The following is a 19,339-nucleotide window of genomic DNA, read 5'->3' as shown; positions in this document are numbered from 1 at the left end:
TATTGGAGTTAAAATTAACGTAGATATATGACCAAACCTAACCAACCCTACCTAACCTAACTTAACCTATCTCTATAGGTTAGGTTAGGTTAGGTTGCCGAAAAAGTTAGGTTATGTTAGGTTAGGTAGGTTAGGTAGTCGAAAAACAATTAATTCACAAAAACTTGGCTTATTAGGCAAATCGGGCCTTGAATAGTAGGCTGAGAAGTGCGTTCTGGCTACTAGGTACGACATATATATATATATATATATATATATATATATATATATATATATATATATATATATATATATATATATATATATATATATATAATATATATATATATATATTAGTATATTTTGGTAGCAGTCTTTCCTGTAGACATATATTATTAAATATGACCGAAAAAGTAAGATTAATAATTCTAACACGAATTTTCTCAATCTTTCGTACATTACGCTTCACTGTTGGAGGTAAATCAAAGATCAATTCTCCAAAATTCATTTTTATTTCTAGTCTGACGCGACACGGGCGCGTTTCGTAAAACTTATTACATTTTCAAAGACTTTAGTTCACAAATACACAACTGAATAGAACTTACGTATCTCCGATTTAATATCTACATTTGAGTGAGGTGGAAGGGGTGATGTGGCATTAACACAAGACAGAACAAAATGTGGTATTAATAGGGTATTAATTTCATCAACACAAGACAGAACAAGAGTATTAATAGGGTATTAATTTCATCAACACAAGACAGAACACGAAACAATGGATATTGAATAGAAGTGTTTGTAGAAAGCCTATTGGTCCATATTTCTTGATGCTTCTATATTGGAGCGGAATCTTGAGGTGGGTAGAATATAGTTGTGCAATAATTGGCTGTTGATTGATGGTGTTGACTTCTTGATGTGTAGTGCCTCGCAAACGTCAAGCCGCCTGCTATCGCTGTATCTATCGATGATTTCTGTGTTGTTTACTAGGATTTCTCTGGCGATGGTTTGGTTGTGGGAAGAGATTATATGTTCCTTAATGGAGCCCTGTTGCTTATGCATCGTTAAACGCCTAGAAAGAGATGTTGTTGTCTTGCCTATATACTGGGTTTTTTGGAGCTTACAGTCCCCAAGTGGGCATTTGAAGGCATAGACGACGTTAGTCATTTTTAAAGCGTTCTGTTTTGTGTCTGGAGAGTTTCTCATGAGTAGGCTGGCCGTTTTTCTGGTTTTATAGTAAATCGTCAGTTGTATCCTCTGATTTTTGTCTGTAGGGATAACGTTTCTATTAACAATATCTTTCAGGACCCTTTCCTCCGTTTTATGAGCTGTGGAAAAGAAGTTCCTGTAAAATAGTCTAATAGGGGGTATAGGTGTTGTGTTAGTTGTCTCTTCAGAGGTTGCATGGCTTTTCACTTTCCTTCTTATGATGTCTTCGACGAAACCATTGGAGAAGCCGTTATTGACTAGGACCTGCCTTACCCTACAGAGTTCTTCGTCGACTTGCTTCCATTCTGAGCTGTGGCTGAGAGCACGGTCGACATATGCGTTAACAACACTCCTCTTGTACCTGTCTGGGCAGTCGCTGTTGGCATTTAGGCACATTCCTATGTTTGTTTCCTTAGTGTAGACTGCAGTGTGGAAACCTCCGCCCTTTTCCATGACTGTTACATCTAGAAAGGGCAGCTTCCCATCCTTTTCCATCTCGTAAGTGAAACGCAGCACGGAACTCTGCTCAAATGCCTCCTTCAGCTCCTGCAGATGTCTGACATCAGGTACCTGTGTAAAAATGTCGTCAACATACCTGCAGTATATGGCCGGTTTCAAGTTCATGTCGACTAAGACTTTTTGCTCGATGGTACCCATGTAGAAGTTTGCAAACAGGACACCTAGGGGAGAACCCATGGCGACCCCATCTACTTGCTTATACATGTGCCCATCTGGGCTCAAGAAGGGTGCCTCTTTAGTACAAGCTTGGAGTAGTTTCCTCAGAATATTTTCTGGTATGTCAAGAGGAGTACAGGCTGGATCACGATACACTCTGTCGGCTATCATTCCGATTGTCTAGGACGAGACAATCGGAATGATAGCCGACAGAGTGTATCGTGATCCAGCCTGTACTCCTCTTGACATACCAGAAAATATTCTGAGGAAACTACTCCAAGCTTGTACTAAAGAGGCACCCTTCTTGAGCCCGGATGGGCACATGTATAAGCAAGTAGATGGGGTCGCCATGGGTTCTCCCCTAGGTGTCCTGTTTGCAAACTTCTACATGGGTACCATCGAGCAAAAAGTCTTAGTCGACATGAACTTGAAACCGGCCATATACTGCAGGTATGTTGAAGACATTTTTACACTGGTACCTGATGTCAGACATCTGCAGGAGCTGAAGGAGGCATTTGAGCAGAGTTCCGTGCTGCGTTTCACTTACGAGATGGAAAAGGATGGGAAGCTGCCCTTTCTAGATGTAACAGTCATGGAAAAGGGCGGAGGTTTCCACACTGCAGTCTACACTAAGGAAACAAACATAGGAATGTGCCTAAATGCCAACAGCGACTGCCCAGACAGGTACAAGAGGAGTGTTGTTAACGCATATGTCGACCGTGCTCTCAGCCACAGCTCAGAATGTAAGCAAGTCGACGAAGAACTCTGTAGGGTAAGGCAGGTCCTAGTCAATAACGGCTTCTCCAATGGTTTCGTCGAAGACATCATAAGAAGGAAAGTGAAAAGCCATGCAACCTCTGAAGAGACAACTAACACAACACCTATACCCCCTATTAGACTATTTTACAGGAACTTCTTTTCCACAGCTCATAAAACGGAGGAAAGGGTCCTGAAAGATATTGTTAATAGAAACGTTATCCCTGCAGACAAAAATCAGAGGATACAACTGACGATTTACTATAAAACCAGAAAAACGGCCAGCCTACTCATGAGAAACTCTCCAGACACAAAACAGAACGCTTTAAAAGAGACTAACGTCGTCTATGCCTTCAAATGCCCACTTGGGGACTGTAAGCTCCAAAAAAACCAGTATATAGGCAAGACAACAACATCTCTTTTTAGGCGTTTAACGATGCATAAGCAACAGGGCTCCATTAAGGAACATATAATCTCTTCCCACAACCAAACCATCGCCAGAGAAATCCTAGTAAACAACACAGAAATCATCGATAGATACAGCGATAGCAGGCGGCTTGACGTTTGCGAGGCACTACACATCAAGAAGTCAACACCATCAATCAACAGCCAATTATTGCACAACTATATTCTACTCACCTCAAGACTCCGCTCCAATATAGAAGCATCAAGAAATATGGACCAATAGGCTTTCTACAAACACTTCTATTCAATATCCATTGTTTCGTGTTCTGTCTTGTGTTGATGAAATTAATACCCTATTAATACTCTTGTTCTGTCTTGTGTTGATGAAATTAATACCCTATTAATACCACATTTTGTTCTGTCTTGTGTTAATGCCACATCACCCCTTCCACCTCACTCAAATGTAGATATAAAATCGGAGATACGTAAGTTCTATTCAGTTGTGTATTTGTGAACTAAAGTCTTTGAAAATGTAATAAGTTTTACGAAACGCGCCCGTGTCGCGTCAGACTAGAAATAAAAATGAATTTTGGAGAATTGATCTTTGATTAACCTCCAACAGTGAAGCGTAATGTACGAAAGATTGAAAAAATTCGTGTTAGAATTATTAATCTTACTTTTTCGGTCATATTTAATAATATATATATATATATATATATATATATATATATATATATATATATATATATATATATATATATATATATATATATATATATATATATATATATATATATATATATATATATATTGGTGTATACTGGCAGCAGGTTTTCTTTCAAACATGTTTCATTGAATATGACCGCATATTCTGTATTTATTAAGGACAAGACAAGAACATATCGATGCCAACACAGAAGACAATGTCCAACATAACAGGCCAATTACACTGGATTAATCTTTGTGTTTAGATAGGAGATGCCTCGTGTGGGCCAATAAGCCTTCTGCAGCCCTTATGTTTATCCCTTATGTATCCCCCCATGTTTTTCACCTTCATTGTATTATCACCTGACCTAATGCGGGTATAAAATCAACTAGTATTGTAAGATCTGTTCACTTGAGAATGAACCATGGAGGTTCGAAACGTCGTGCAAATTATACAAATAAGTGTAATACACTCTATAGTAAATCACTTCTTTTCTTCACCTTAAAAGTACGAAAATGAGTTTTGGAGAACTCCTATTCCAATTAAGCCCTGATGCTAAGAAAATAGTTAGAGGGATAGAAGCCCTAAACCAGAAAATAATAAATACAGAATATGCGGTCATATTCAATGAAACATATATATATATATATATATATATATATATATATATATATATATATATATATATATATATATATATATATATATATATATATATGTCGTACCTAGTAGCCAGAACGCACTTTTCGGCCTACTATGCAAGGCCCGATTTACCTAATAAGCCAAGTTTTCTTGAATTAATATATTTTCTCTAATTTTTTTCTTATGAAATGATTAAACTACCCATTTCATTACGTATGAGGTAAAAAAAAATTTATTGGAGTAATAATTAACGTAGATATATGACCGAACCTAACCAACCCTACCTAACCTAACCTAACCTATCTTTATAGGTTAGGTTAGGTTTGGTAGCCGAAAAAGTTAGGTTAGGTTAGGTTAGGTAGGTTAGGTAGTCGAAAAACAATTAATTCATGAAAACTTGGCTTATTAGGCAAATCGGGCCTTGCATAGTAGGCATAGAAGTGCGTTCTGGCTACTAGGTACGACATATATATATATAAACACATATATAGGGGGGTACCACCACTGGTGCAATTATAGGGACCCACAGCCTCAGAGAAGGGAACACAGAGCACTCAGGGAAAAACTTGCCATTTAACTCTGAATACGAAAGAGTGTTCACTTCTCCTACCACCCCCCTTTTTTTTTTATTATGATGTACACTTTATTATGCAAGGTTATACAGTTACATATCTGATTTTATACAAAAAATGAACATTAAGAGGACACAAGAAAAAGTTCGCTTCCTAGAGGCTGTAGATTTCCTCGAACTCCTCCGACGCCGGGCAGGAACCGAGGATGCAGCGGGCATTTCCCCTCTGGATCGCGACACTGAGGCGCTGAAAGAGAAAACTTGCTGCTCTAGGGTCTCTTGTGGTGTCAATGAGCTTGGAACCAAGATCCTTAAGAAACCTTCTTGCACTCTCACCCCATGGGCCTAGGGTCTCAGACCCTATTGGAACGAAGTTGTACCTCTGATCTAATTGCCTGTACTTGACTGACTTTTGTTTTTCTCTGTGTGTCGCTGCGGCTCCTGCTGTGCCGGCAGAGAGGGTGATGTATGTCGTTGCCAGGGTGGATACGCAAGTATAGTCCCATGCTAACTGCCTGCCACCCTTCCACGGACGCAGTGTGATTCCGTCTGGTCGGCCGGCAAAGCTAACAGAGTCACGGTTCAGTAGGTTGCGGAGTTCTCTCTCCGCTGGACACTGAGCAGAGGCAAGGCTTCTTTTAATGATGTCGTTGACTTCGTCGTGTCTAGTGTGCCAACCACCCGATTTTCCACAGTGCAGGCCATGCAATCCATATTCGTCAGCATCTGCCTCGCCGCAAATACACCTGTGAACAGTGTGGATAGCAAGGCGGAGAGCGACTGCAATACGGAGCTCCTGCGGATCAAGACGTGTGCCTGTCGCAGACATAGAGACTGCCAGAAGGAAGTCCCCTGCATGGGGAGCCTGCACAGCTGTGAGGCGTGCACGATCACTGGGGGTTGTTGCTGCCTCCAGCAAAGCTGTGGCTTCTTTGTCTACAATGGGGCTGTCCCAACTGGATTGTTTCTTGGCTTTCGGCTTGGCTGGTCTGAGTGCTGGGTCTGTCATGGCACCCCATTTCGTGTCGCATTCCGTGTAGTGGGGATCCTGTATCCCCGCTACATCACTCAGGGTGTCAGGTAGAATTTCCTTAACCAGGTCATCTGATGCTGAGGAGGAAGACAGGAAGGCTGGGACAGCAATTTGGGTGGCGGTGCGGACACCCAAGCAGGACACTAGAGCAAGTGAGGGGTCATGCTCTAGTGCTCTTGGGAGGTGGTGATCTTTGGTGTATTTAAATACTCCGAAATTACCATCTCTTTTAAGGGTCTGAGCAGGTGGTGGAGCGGGTTAAGGCGTACCTGTTATGCCAGTTGCTGGAAGGCTTCTGTGCTGGCTAGGGTTCGAGTCTCCTGGTGGGAAAGTGTTCTAAAGTTGTATACTTCACTCTCGTGTTTAGGAGAGTTGTGCCTTAAGCATAGACACTGTGTCTTCCCATATTAACAGGGACTTGATGAAATAAACGTATAAATGACCCCTCACTTGCTCTAGTGCTCTTGGGAGGTGGTGATCTTTGGTGTATTTAAATACTCCGAAATTACCATCTCTTTTAAGGGTCTGAGCAGGTGGTGGAGTGGGTTAAGGCGTACCTGTTATGCCAGTTGCTGGAAGGCTTCTGTGCTGGCTAGGGTTCGAGTCTCCTGGTGGGAAAGTGTTCTAAAGTTGTGTACTTCACTCTAGTGTTTAGGAGAGTTGTGCCTTAAGCATAGACACTGTGTCTTCCCATATTAACAGGGACTTGATGAAATAAACGTATAAATGACCCCTCACTTGCTCTAGTGCTCTTGGGAGGTGGTGATCTTTGGTGTATTTAAATACTCCGAAATTACCATCTCTTTTAAGGGTCTGAGCAGGTGGTGGAGAGGGTTAAGGCGTACCTGTTATGCCAGTTGCTGGAAGGCTTGTGTGCTGGCTAGGGTTCGAGTCTCCTGGTGGGAAAGTGTTCTAAAGTTATATATATATATATATATATATATATATATATATATATATATATATATATATATATATATATATATATATATATATATATATATATATATATGTATATATATATAGATATATATATACATATATATATATATATATATATATATATATATATATATATATATATATATATATATATATATGTATATATATATATATATATATATATATATATATATATATATATATATATATATATATATATATATATATATAAATATATATATTTAAATATATAAATACGCTTGTGGTGTCCCGTCTACCCAGCACTCTTTGTCATATAATGCTTTTAAGCTACTGAAGGTATTGGCCTCCACCATCTTCTCACTTGTTCCAACCGTCTACCACTCTGTTTGCGAAAATGAATTTTCTTATATTTCTTCGGCATCTCTCTTTAGTTAGTTTAAGTTTACGTTAAGAGTTTAGTTAGTTGTGCTAGCCCCCCTTAACATTGTCCTTGAGGTTTCAGTGGCAATGTTAAGGGGGGCTAGCACAGTAATGTCAGAAAGAGGCATTTCATTTCGCTAGGTTCTGTTCTTAGTAGATCAGTTGTTTATTTTATGAAAGAAAAGTACAGTATATTTCCTCACCTCTAAATTTATAAATTTTCCAGCACTTCATGGAATCATCTAAAGCTCGGCAGAGCTACTGGGCAAGAAATTACATGGGATGGCCACGATTCTCATCCTTTAAACCAAATATATCACACACAACTCTAGCTGAGTGGGAGAGGAGAGGAAAAATTCACTGTATTGTAACCCAGAATGTTGATCGATTACATCACAAGGCAGGAAGTTGCAAGGTTCATGAACTTCATAGTAATTTGCGGCGTAAATATTTTTTTAATGTGGCATGTTTAAATTCCCTGTCGGTTTGTGTATTCTCTCAGATACCAGTGTTTAAATAAGATGTAGCTGACTGTAGTGAAGATTTCAATATTGGCACGTGTAGAAGAATGGGTGCATATATTCAAAATATTGTACATCTCTATTTGTGGCCTGTATGCCTTCTGGTATTTTGCTCTGGTGCTTTGGAGTCATCAGGAAATGGCTCTAGCTTGTCAATTTGAAATTGTCAGATTATACAGTTGTTCATTTATAGCAATTTATAGCACTTAAATATATATAGGACAGAGGTCATATAACTGATGCAAGAGCTGCAGCATGTGTCCACGCCCAGCTGTAGCATCGACTCATTATATTCAGCTACCACTCATGTTATTGAAAGTGAGATAGGAATTGAATAAGAGACAATTGTTAGGAATTATGTATATGACATTACATTAACAAATGTGACGTTAATGATTTAACAGAAAATGCTATTTTACATTAAATCTCAGTTAGGGACATTTTCTGTGGAGAGCCCCGTCGGTTCCCTGGAGCTATCAGGCTAATATATACGAATTATTATTCGGGAGAATCAGTCAATTGGAGTTCAGCCAACCAGAGAAGATGAGCCAGGACCTGGCCCCCCCTCAGAGAGGCACAGGGAGCAATGGCCTATGGAAACCCCCCCATGTGGTTGGGAGCATTCCATGTCTGCCATCAACCGGGATCAGGCGCCCAGAAAGGTAGGCATAATAAAACAGACCCACACTTGGTAAGAAATTGCAACCGAAGACTGAACAAAGAGGCAGAATTTCCCCCCAAAGAAAAAAGCAAGCCTACCTGTCTGGGTGCCTAACCACGGTTGATGGCAGACATGGAATGCTCCCAACCACATGGGGGGGGGGGTTTCCATAGGCCATTGCTCCCTGTGCCTCTCTGAGGGGGGCCAGGTTCTGGCTCGTGGTTCCCGGTAGGTTGAACTCCAATTGACTGATGCCCCCAGACTAATATATCATATATTTATTCAATAGCCTCAGGAAGCCTCCAGGGCTCACCCAGAAAATGGTGTGTCATTACATTCAATGGTGTTTTTTTGCCAACAGGTACAGCGTTCAACGTGATATGCATGACCTGCAACCATATGGTCGCTCGTCACACCTACCAAAGTAAATTGAGAGAAAGTAACCAACATATGTCTGCGGTGTCCCTGGAAATACGACCTGATGGAGATGTTGAACTCACTATGGTATACTGTATAATCACTCTTCTTGCTTTTTTGTTTTTTCCTTATTACAGTACTTATTTCTACTTTATTTCCAGTTTATATACTAATTATTATACTAATACTAATATTATTATACTAATATACAAACCGCCAGATGCAACGACTCAGGAATTCACAGAACAGATAAGCAAAATTGAAAATAGCCTTGATAATTTGGAGAACCCGATACCTGATATTATCTTCCTAGGTGACTTCAACTTGCCTAGTCTCAGGTGGAAAATAGCAAACAATAATATTATACCAGGAAATCTATCAGGACCTAACCAACCACAGATTAGAGAACTACTTAGATTCTGTGACAAATTTTCACTCAATCAGCAGATATCGGAGCCAACGAGAAATTAAAATATTCTAGATCTGGTCTTTACGAACAATGAAGACATTATCAGAGACATTACGATATCAGATACCACATACTCAGATCACAAACTCATTGAAGTGCAAACGACCATCAATACTCAGAATAGACCTAAAACGTTGATAAAGCGCGAGGGGCTATTCAGTAAATTCAATTTTAATAATAAAAGGATAGACTGGGAGATAATAAACAGGGAACTTACAAACATTCCATGGGGAACTGTTCTAAATAATTCAAGTCCTACAGAAGGAATAGAAAAACTGACTTCAGAAGCGTATCAAGTCTGTCTGAAACATGTTCCTTTGAGGAAAGCCAGAAAGAGATCTAACGTAGAAAGAGAACGCAGACGACACTATAAACGCAGGAAAAAAATAACGGAACTGCTTATGCAGACACGAATTTCCCGTCAGAGAAGGAATAATTTAAATAGGGAGATTGAAGAAATCGAGCGGAAATTGAAACACTCATATGAAACTGAAGAAAGGCAGTTAGAACAGAAAGCAATTCAGGAAATAAAGAATAATCCAAAATATTTCTTCTCATATGCGAAATCAAAAGCAAAAACCACTGCCAGTATTGGACCTATTCGTACAAGTGAAGGTTCATACACGGAGGATGACAAAGAAATTAGTGAAATCCTAAAAAAGCAGTATGAGGACATGTTTAGCACTCCAATAAACAACATGAAGGTGGAAGATCCAGACAATTTCTTTATGCGGGATATTCAAACCCCTGTAAATATAACTGATATAAACACGAGCGCACTAAATTTTGAAAAAGGAATTGAAAACATGCCCATGCACTCGGCCCCAGGTCCAGACTCATGGAATTCAATATTTATAAAGAAATGCAAAGTGCCGGTAGCACAGGCACTCAGTATAGTGTGGAGGAAGAGCTTGGACACGGGGGAGATACCAGATGCACTTAAAGTTGCAGACATAGCCCCTCTACACAAGGGAGGGAGCAAAGCATTAGCAAAAAATTATAGACCAGTTGCACTAACATCGCACATCATAAAAGTATTTGAGAGAGTGATTAGGAGTCAGGTCACCAATTTCATGGAGACCAATGACCTTTACAACCCAGGCCAACATGGATTTCGAGCGGGAAGATCGTGCCTCTCACAGCTACTTGAGCACTACGACAAAGTCACTGAGGCATTAGAAGAGAAACGGAATGCTGATGTGATATACACGGACTTCGCAAAGGCTTTCGATAAATGTGACCATGGCGTGATAGCACACAAAATGAAGTCAATGGGAATAACCGGTAAAGTACGACGCTGGATACTCAGTTTTCTGTCAAACAGGACTCAGCGAGTAACTGTCAACCATATAAAATCTAGTCCAAGTGCAGTGAAAAGCTATGTACCTCAGGGTACAGTCCTTGCACCGCTGCTTTTCCTTATTCTCATATCAGATATAGACAAAAATACAAGTCACAGCTTCGTATCATCCTTTGCAGATGACACAAAAATCAGTATGAAAATTACCTCGGCTGAGAACATTGAAAAACTCAAGCTGATATTAATAAAGTTTTCGACTGGGCATCAGAAAATAACATGATGTTTAACAGTGTTAAATTCCAGGTACTCAGGTACGGTAAAAATGAGGACCTTAAACAAAATACAGAGTACAAAACACAATCAAATGTACCCATAGTAGGAAAACAGCATGTAAAGGATTTGGGAATAATAATGTCTGACGACCTAACGTTTAAGGAGCATAACCAAGCAAATATTGCGACAGCCAGAAAAATGATAGGATGGATTACAAGAACTTTCAAATCCAGGGATCCCATCACAATGGTTGTACTCTTCAAGTCACTTGTGTTGTCCCGTCTTGAGTACTGCTCAGTACTCACTTCCCCCTTCAGAGCTGGAGAGATTGCTGAAATAGAGGGAATACAGAGAACGTATACGGCACGCATTGACGCAATAAAGCACCTAAATTATTGGGATCGTCTCAAAGGCCTCCAAATGTACTCACTAGAAAGAAGACGAGAGAGATATCAAATAATATACACCTGGAAGATACTGGAGGGCCAAGTACCAAATCTACACAGTAAAATAACAACGTACTGGAGTGAACGACATGGAAGAAAATGTAGAATAGAACCAGTGAAGAGCAGAGGTGCCATAGACACAATCAGAGAACACTGTATAAACATCAGAGGTCCGCGGTTGTTCAACGTCCTCCCAGCAAGCATAAGAAATATTGCCGGAACAACCGTGGACATTTTCAAGAGGAAACTAGATTTATTCCTCCAAGGAGTGCCGGACCAACCGGGCTGTGGTGGGTATGTGGGCCTGCGGGCCGCTCCAAGCAACAGCCTGGTGGACCAAACTCTCACAAGTCGAGCCTGGCCTCGGGCCGGGCTTGGGGAGTAGAAGAACCCCATCAACCAGGTATCAACCAGGTATATATATATATATTCTGGGTTTGTCACTCGTTGACTTCCAGAAGATAACTATGTAATTAGCTTCCAGCATACCATTCCCCACCTGGTTTTTGCACAAGTCATAAAAGCCTACTGGAGACCAGAAACAGAATCTGGTCACTCAATAGAAATGCAGAGTCTGGGATACTAGATGAACTCCAGCCAAGAGAAAAACCACAAGAAAGGTAGAGCACTCCAAAACAAGCAACTTTAAGGATGAATATTATACAAATAATATAAACACAACAAACATAAGAAATATAAGCACAATTGAAAAAATATGAGAACGATCATAAGCTAGCTACTGTTGCTATTGCCGCCGCTTGTCACCACTGCTAGCTATTGCCATTAGTTATTCTTCCCTGCCACCAGACAGGGCTCCAGGAAGCCTGGAGGGTCAACCGACAATAACCCTCAGTCATTCATCTGGTGTGAGTAATGCTTTTTCCGTTCACCACTATCCTTCAGGTCCTGATTTTCAGATAAGTATTGGTTATCTTTTTTGGACTCTGTCCTGCAGGGATGTGTGTATTTTATCTGTTCAAATTTCGTGTATCACTTCATGAACGAGTGATACACGAGGCCTGGTGGTGGTGCATGATCGGTTTGGACACTATCCATTCCATTCAACAGTTAATTTTTTCCCTTTTCACATGATACTTCCCATGTTGCCGAAGTGATGTAGTTTTGTTGGTGTTAAGTGGAAGGACATGACCTTTTCTGAGCAGTACTTCTTCCTTGTTTGCTTGTGGGGCTGGGTCTTGAAGTGTGGATGGCCACCTTCCTCGATCTAGTTGTACTAGCTAGTATTCACCTAGTTGTGCTTGCAGGGGTTGAGCTCTGCTCTTTCGGCTCATCTCTCAACTATTACTACCTATTTTTTTTCCTCACACACACACACACACACCTTACCCAGGAAGCAGCCCATAACAGCTGACTAACTCCCATGTACAGTATCTATTTACTGCTAGGTAACAGAGTCATCAGGGTGAAAGAAACTCTGCCCATCTGTTTATGCCAGCACCGGGAATCGAACCTGGGACCACAGGACCAGAGGACTAAGTATCCAGTGTGCTGTCCACTCAGCCACCAGCGCCCCCTAGTGCTGTCACTTGGTTGTTAATGTAGACATTACCCAGTGTGCACCACTGGTTGAAAACAACTGATGTTGCACACTGGGTAGCATGTCACTTTACTTATTTTACACCAATGGTGCCTGCTAGGTAGTTTCTAATTAGGTACTGTACTTCAGAACTATCATTGGCCTTCTTAGAGATCCTAAGAAATTGTTTGGAAAGGTTTTTGAGTGGTGCGATGTGTTCTTTTGGTGTTAGCAAGCCGCTTTTAAACTGTGGTGGACTGAGGTAAGTTCTCCACTGCCTCTCACCCCTGGACAATGTAACATGACCATTTGACAAGTTCTTTATCTGGGTGGGGCAGAAAGTCAATAAGAGCCTAGCATATTAGTAACTGTATTAATTAGTCAATAATAGTTATTGTTATAATAATAGTTAGTTATAATAATTAGCCAATAATTTGGCTATGGCTGTGTGCGCAGGCGATGAGTCACATTAACGTGGCTGAAGATGTGATGACCAAACTACACACCAGAAAATGAAGAGACAACGATGTTTTGGTCCGTCCTGGGCCATTAGCAAGTAGATTGTTGCTCTGAATGTCAGTTGTGACTATGGCTCTGAATAGCAATCAGTGGCCACAAAGAAAAGTGCATTTCATTCCGCTTCACATTATTTAGTATATAAGAGATAAATTAAGCATTTTCTTATCACAAATCACATCCTTAATAAAATTAAATATTTCTCATCAGTCACGAAGATACACGTCCTGGTAGTACAGTCAGGTTCGTTCTTGACACACACAATCAAGAATTCCAGGTTCAAATCCCTGGTGGGACAGAAATGGTTGGGCACATTTCCTTTCACCTAATGCCTCTGTTCACCTAGCAGTGAGCAGGTACCCAGGAGTTAGTCAGCTTGTTGTGGGGTTGCATCCTGGGTGTGGTCAATAATTTGGCCTTTATGAAGGGGGGGGGGGGGAAATCTCGATAAAAGTCTAACATGTGTTAATACACTCTGGCTTCCTGTCCCCAACACAGTGAATTTTTATGAATTATAAATCTTCACTGCAATTCCCCACTCTTCTCACGAGCTCTGTGAGAGCAATTCAACTTTTATCAATTCTTCACTAGATATTTTAAGTTTTGCAGAATTCTCTTTTATGCCTGCTTATGAGGGTTTCATCCAATTTAATTCCTTAGAGGGTAATTTTATATTAGTCTATTTTAAATGTATGAAGTAGTGAAAAATATTTGTTTTCAGAAATTTTACAGGAAGAAGTAAATAATTTTCAAGTACCTCCTTGTGAGCAATGTGGAGGAATCATGAAGCCTGATATAGTATTCTTTGGTGATAATGTTCCAAGAAGTCGTGCGAACGAAATTCAGCAAGAATTGGCCACCTGTGATGGTCTGTTAGAACTTGGATCATCATTGTTTGTTTATTCAGGTTACAGGTAGGTTTCTGTTTTTGAGTAAAGTAGTAAAGTAAATTTTTGAGTGTGACACTGCATACTTTTAAGTGCTAGTGTAAAGTTTGCATGTTAGCCAGTAGATGGGGTACCCCACTGTGCTCAGGTTTCTCCCTTCACACCTCTTCCCCTCCTCTCCCCCAACATTCCTTCTCTCCACTAACATTTCCCCTCTCTTCTCCTCCTCTCTCCCCAACATTCCCCTCTCCTCCCTTCTCCATACAGCATTCTCCCCCTCTCTCCTCCAACATTCCCTGTCTCCCCCCTCTACCCAAACATTCCCCCTCTCCACAACATCTCTTCCCTCTCTTCTCTTATCCTTCTCCCCTATCCCTGTTTCTTTCAAAAACTAATTTTACAAAACATTGAAAAACTGCTAAAAACTCTACAGTAAATATATCCCCAATTTCAGACTTCATGATAATTACAAAAGTTACTTGTAATTAAATTTCCAAAAATCTGGAATTCTTTACAAAAAATTCAGGTGCAATTATCACTAGGCAGGAGGCACTGGTAAACTGAGGTGCGATCGCCATGCCACCATGCGCTAGGTCGGCCATACGTGTATCAACAAACGTTAGCCAATGCAAAGTTCGTAACCCAATTCAGATTTTACGAAGAAATTGGGCTCGTAACCTGAAAAGTTCGTAAAGAGGGGCATAAGTAAGTAAGTAAGTAATTATCAAAAGAGGGCACCAAACCGGGAAGGCTATGTAGTACCATCAAATACGCAAAATAATCAGAGGGCGCTAAATATCACCAAGGATGCCAATACGAGAACAAAAACGCATAAGGCGAACGATATCAAAAGTATCCGAGTCACCAAGAATTCTATCGAGGGACAGGTGACCGCGAGGGGCGGTCGGAAAGCAAGACACACGCTCGTCCTGGAAGTCAGGACATTCAAGAAGGACATGCACGACCGTAAGAGGGACAATGCAACTAGGACAATAAGGAGCAGGGCGGCGCTCAATCAAGTGACCATGGGTTAAGCGAGTATGGCCAATACGCAACCTCGCCAGAGCTGTTTCCCACCGCCGGTTACGGTGGAAGGAGGACGGCCACGAGGAAACACAACATTTAAGAGTACGTAGCTTGTTACCAGTAACAGACAACCAAGAAGCCTGCCAACGGGTAAGGACTGAGGAATGGATAACCGGGTAAAAGTCGGAATACGGAATGCCCATGCGAGAGATGGGACAAGAGCGGACAGCTTCCTTGGCGGCAGCATCCGCACGCTCATTTAAAGACACACCAATATGGCTGGGAACCCAACAAAACTCAACCGACTTAAATTTACTGTGAACGAGAAACAGCCAATGCTGGATCTCGACAACTACTGGTTGAACCGGATTAAAGGACCCGAGAGCCATGAGGGCACTACGAGAGTCAACAACAACTACAAAGGAAGACTGACAACGAGAAAGCAGGAGACGAAGAGCATAGAGAATAGAATAAAGTTCCGCTGTAAAGATGCTAGTCTCCGGAGGCAAGCGACACATATAAGTGGGATCAGGAAAAACAACAGAGTAGCCAACACCGTCCGCTGACTTAGACCCATCGGTGAAGACAGAAACGGAGCGGGAGTGAGAAGAAAAGTGCTCGAGGAAAAGGCGTTTTAGAACCGTAAGAGGGGTAAAAGCTTTAGTGATATGGGTCAAGGATGTACAAAACCGCGGAAGAGGGACCCTCCACGGGGGCAAAGAAGGAACAACACGAGGAGAAACATCAGAAATACGAACGGAAAGAGAATCCTGTAGGCGAGATAACCGGACAGAAAGAGGTAGGTGGTGAAGAGGAACAGGAACCGCAGGAGGGGTAAAAGTTAAAGCACGACAGAAGCGAGAGGAAGGATGTTGCAAGGACCGCTGAAGATAGCAAAGACAGTAGCGATCACGGCGGTCCAGGAGAGACAGGAAGCCAGTGTCAACATACAAGCTAAGGACGGGAGTCGAACGAAAGGCACCAGAACTGAGGCGCAACCCAGTATGGTGCAAAGCATCAAGACGGCGAAGAGTAGAAGGAGAAGCAGACGAGTAAGCAGGGCAACCATAATCGAGCTTAGACAGAACGAGAGAGGAATGTAAAGCAAGGAGAGTGCGCCTATCTGCTCCCCAAGAAGTATGGGACAAGACCCGAAGGAGGGTAAGGGCCTTAGAGCACTCAACACGGAGGTAAGAGATATGGGGAGACCAAGAAAAACGAGTGTCAAGGAATAACCCCAAAAGCTTCGCGGAATCTTTGTATTCAAGGGGATGACCATAAAGGGACAAAGAGGGACGAAGAACAACCCGTTTCCGCGTAAAAGTCATGGCACAAGTCTTAGAAGTAGAGAACTTGAAGCCATGATTTGTGGCCCAAGACGACACGGCATCAATTGCAAGTTGAAGCCGGTGTTGAAGGAGAGGCGAATCATCACCCTGACAACAAAGGGTAAGATCAACGACATAGAGAGCGGAGAAGACACCAGAAGGAAGAGAGGAAAGAAGACCATTGAGGGCAACCAGAAAAAGAGTAGTGCTCAGAACACTACCCTGGGGCACACCTTCGTATTGCTGAAAAGAGGGAGAGAGAGCGAAACCAAGGCGCAACCGAAAATAACGACGAGAGAGGAAGCTGCGGAGAAAAAGAGGGAGATGACCACGAAGGCCAAAAGAATGAAGTTGAGATAGGATATGATAACGCCAAGTGGTGTCGTAAGCTTTTTCTAGGTCAAAAAGGACGGCAACAACGGAGGTCTTCGCAGCAAAAGCAGTACGAATATAGACCTCCAAGTTCACCAGGACATCTGTCGTGCTGCGGCACTTGCGGAAACCAAATTGAGAAGGGGAGAGGAGGTGATGGTGTTCCAGGAACCACATCAGACGAACGTTAACCATATGTTCAAAGAGTTTGCAGACACAACTTGTGAGAGCAATAGGGCGAAAGTCCTTAGGGGAAGTACCAGAGACCCCGGTTTGCGAACAGGGAGGACAACGGCATCGAGCCAGTCCTCAGGGACTGACGACGACTCCCAGATCCGATTATACAGACTCAGTAAATACTGAGACGTGCACGGAGGGAGATGGTGAAGCATCTCATAATGAATACCATCGGAGCCCGCCGCCGTAGAACCGCAGAGGGCCAGGGCAGAACGAAGTTCAGAGAGAGAGAAGGGATCATTATAGGGAAGCTGAAGATGAGTGCAGAAATCTAAAGGACGAGACTCAAGGACAGGTTTACGAAGAATGAAAGATTGGGGAAGATGAAGACCAGAGCTAACAGAAGAAAAGTGGGAACCCAGTTCGGAAGCGACCTGCAACGGGTCCGCCACAAGAGTATCATGGAGGTGAAGGACCGGTGAAACATCGGGAACGAACTTACCCGCTATCTTGCGGATACGCTTCCAGATCTGGGCCAGAGGGGTTTCGGACGTAATTGTAGAGACATAAGATGCCCAACATTCACGTTTAGCCGTACGGATGGCCCTACGGGCCACCGCACTCACTTTCCGAAAGAAAAGAAAAGAATCGGTCGTCTGCCTACGGCGGTGCCTCTTCCAGGCTGCACGCTTACAGCGGACAGCCCGAGCACAGTCCGCATTCCACCAGGGAACGCACTTCCGTGGACCCCGAGAGGAAGAGCGAGGAATAGAGCGGAGGGCAGCGTTGAAGACCGTGTCATGAAAAAGGAGGAGAGCGCGAGAGAGAGGCAGAAGGGAGAAGTCAGAGAGAGCAGCACTGAGGGTAAATAGGGTCCAGTCTGCCTTAGCAAACTGCCACCTAGGGAAAGAGAGGGAAGGGCGAAAAGAGAAAAAGGAAACAAGGATGGGGAAATGATCACTTCCATGGAGGTCATCAAGAACCTGCCACGTGAAATCTAAGTAAAGAGAAGAAGAGCAGAGAGAAAGATCAAGACAAGAAAGGGTGCGAGTCCGAGAGTCCAAATGAGTGGGCTCACCAGAATTCAGAAGAGACAGGGAAGAAGAGAGGAGAAACGGCTCAAGGAGGCGACCCCGGGTATTCGTCAGGACGTCACCCCAAAGAGAATGACGACAATTGAAGTCACCCAGCAGGAGCACAGGCTCCGGCAAGGAGTCTAGGAGGTGTTTCAAATCAGGAAGAGAGAGCGGGACACTCGGGGGGAGATAAATGGAACAAACTGTGTACCATTTCCCCACAAAGATACGAGCAGCAAAACAATGGAGAGGCAAAGGAAAAAGTAAAGGAACAAAGGGAACATCAGCCCGAATCAAGAGAGCAGAAGAATTAGAAGCCCCAGCAATGGCTGGGGGGGGAGAGAAAGGAATAGCCACGAAAACGACCAGGACGAGCACCAAGCATTGGCTCCTGGAGACAGACACAAAGGGGCGAAAACCGCAAAATCAGAAGTTGGAGTTCGAGGAAATTGGTGTAATAACCTCGAACGTTCCATTGAAGAATGGACAACGACGAGAAGAGAAAGGACAAAAACAGAGAACAAGGAAGAAACAAAGGCGAAAGAGCAACAGAGCACGTTAAAGAATATCAGGGTCGGGATCAGGGTCAGCAAAGTCAGGGTTAGGGGGCATGGGTAAACTGAGCAAAGACGGAGGGAAGGAAACGGGAGAACAGATCAGAGGTGGGCGGGCAGGGTCCGGAGGAGGAGGAGGAGGAGGAAGAGGAGACAACGGAGAGGAGCAGTCAAGGACAGCAGCAGGAAGAGGGGGAGTAGAAAGAGGGGAGCGCACCCCAGCAAGAGCAGCAACCGAAAGGGGAAGCAGGGGCCAAAGAAACCTCCATAGCAGGAACAGGGGGCGCAAGCACTGAAATGGGAGGGGAAGGAGCAACAGAGCCAGAAGGAGGAGCTGAGGAAGAAAGCGAAGCCTTCTTACCCGCCGGGGAAGAGGAAGGAGAGGAGCCAGGCTTACGCTTCTGACTTAAAGAGACCGGTGTCCCAGCAACTACGTACCGGGCAACGGATTCCAGTGTCTCA

This window comes from Procambarus clarkii, chromosome 39 (assembly GCF_040958095.1).
Source record: "Procambarus clarkii isolate CNS0578487 chromosome 39, FALCON_Pclarkii_2.0, whole genome shotgun sequence".
Classification (NCBI taxonomy): Eukaryota; Metazoa; Arthropoda; class Malacostraca; order Decapoda; family Cambaridae; genus Procambarus; species Procambarus clarkii.
Note: the sequence above shows the minus strand (reverse complement) of the source record.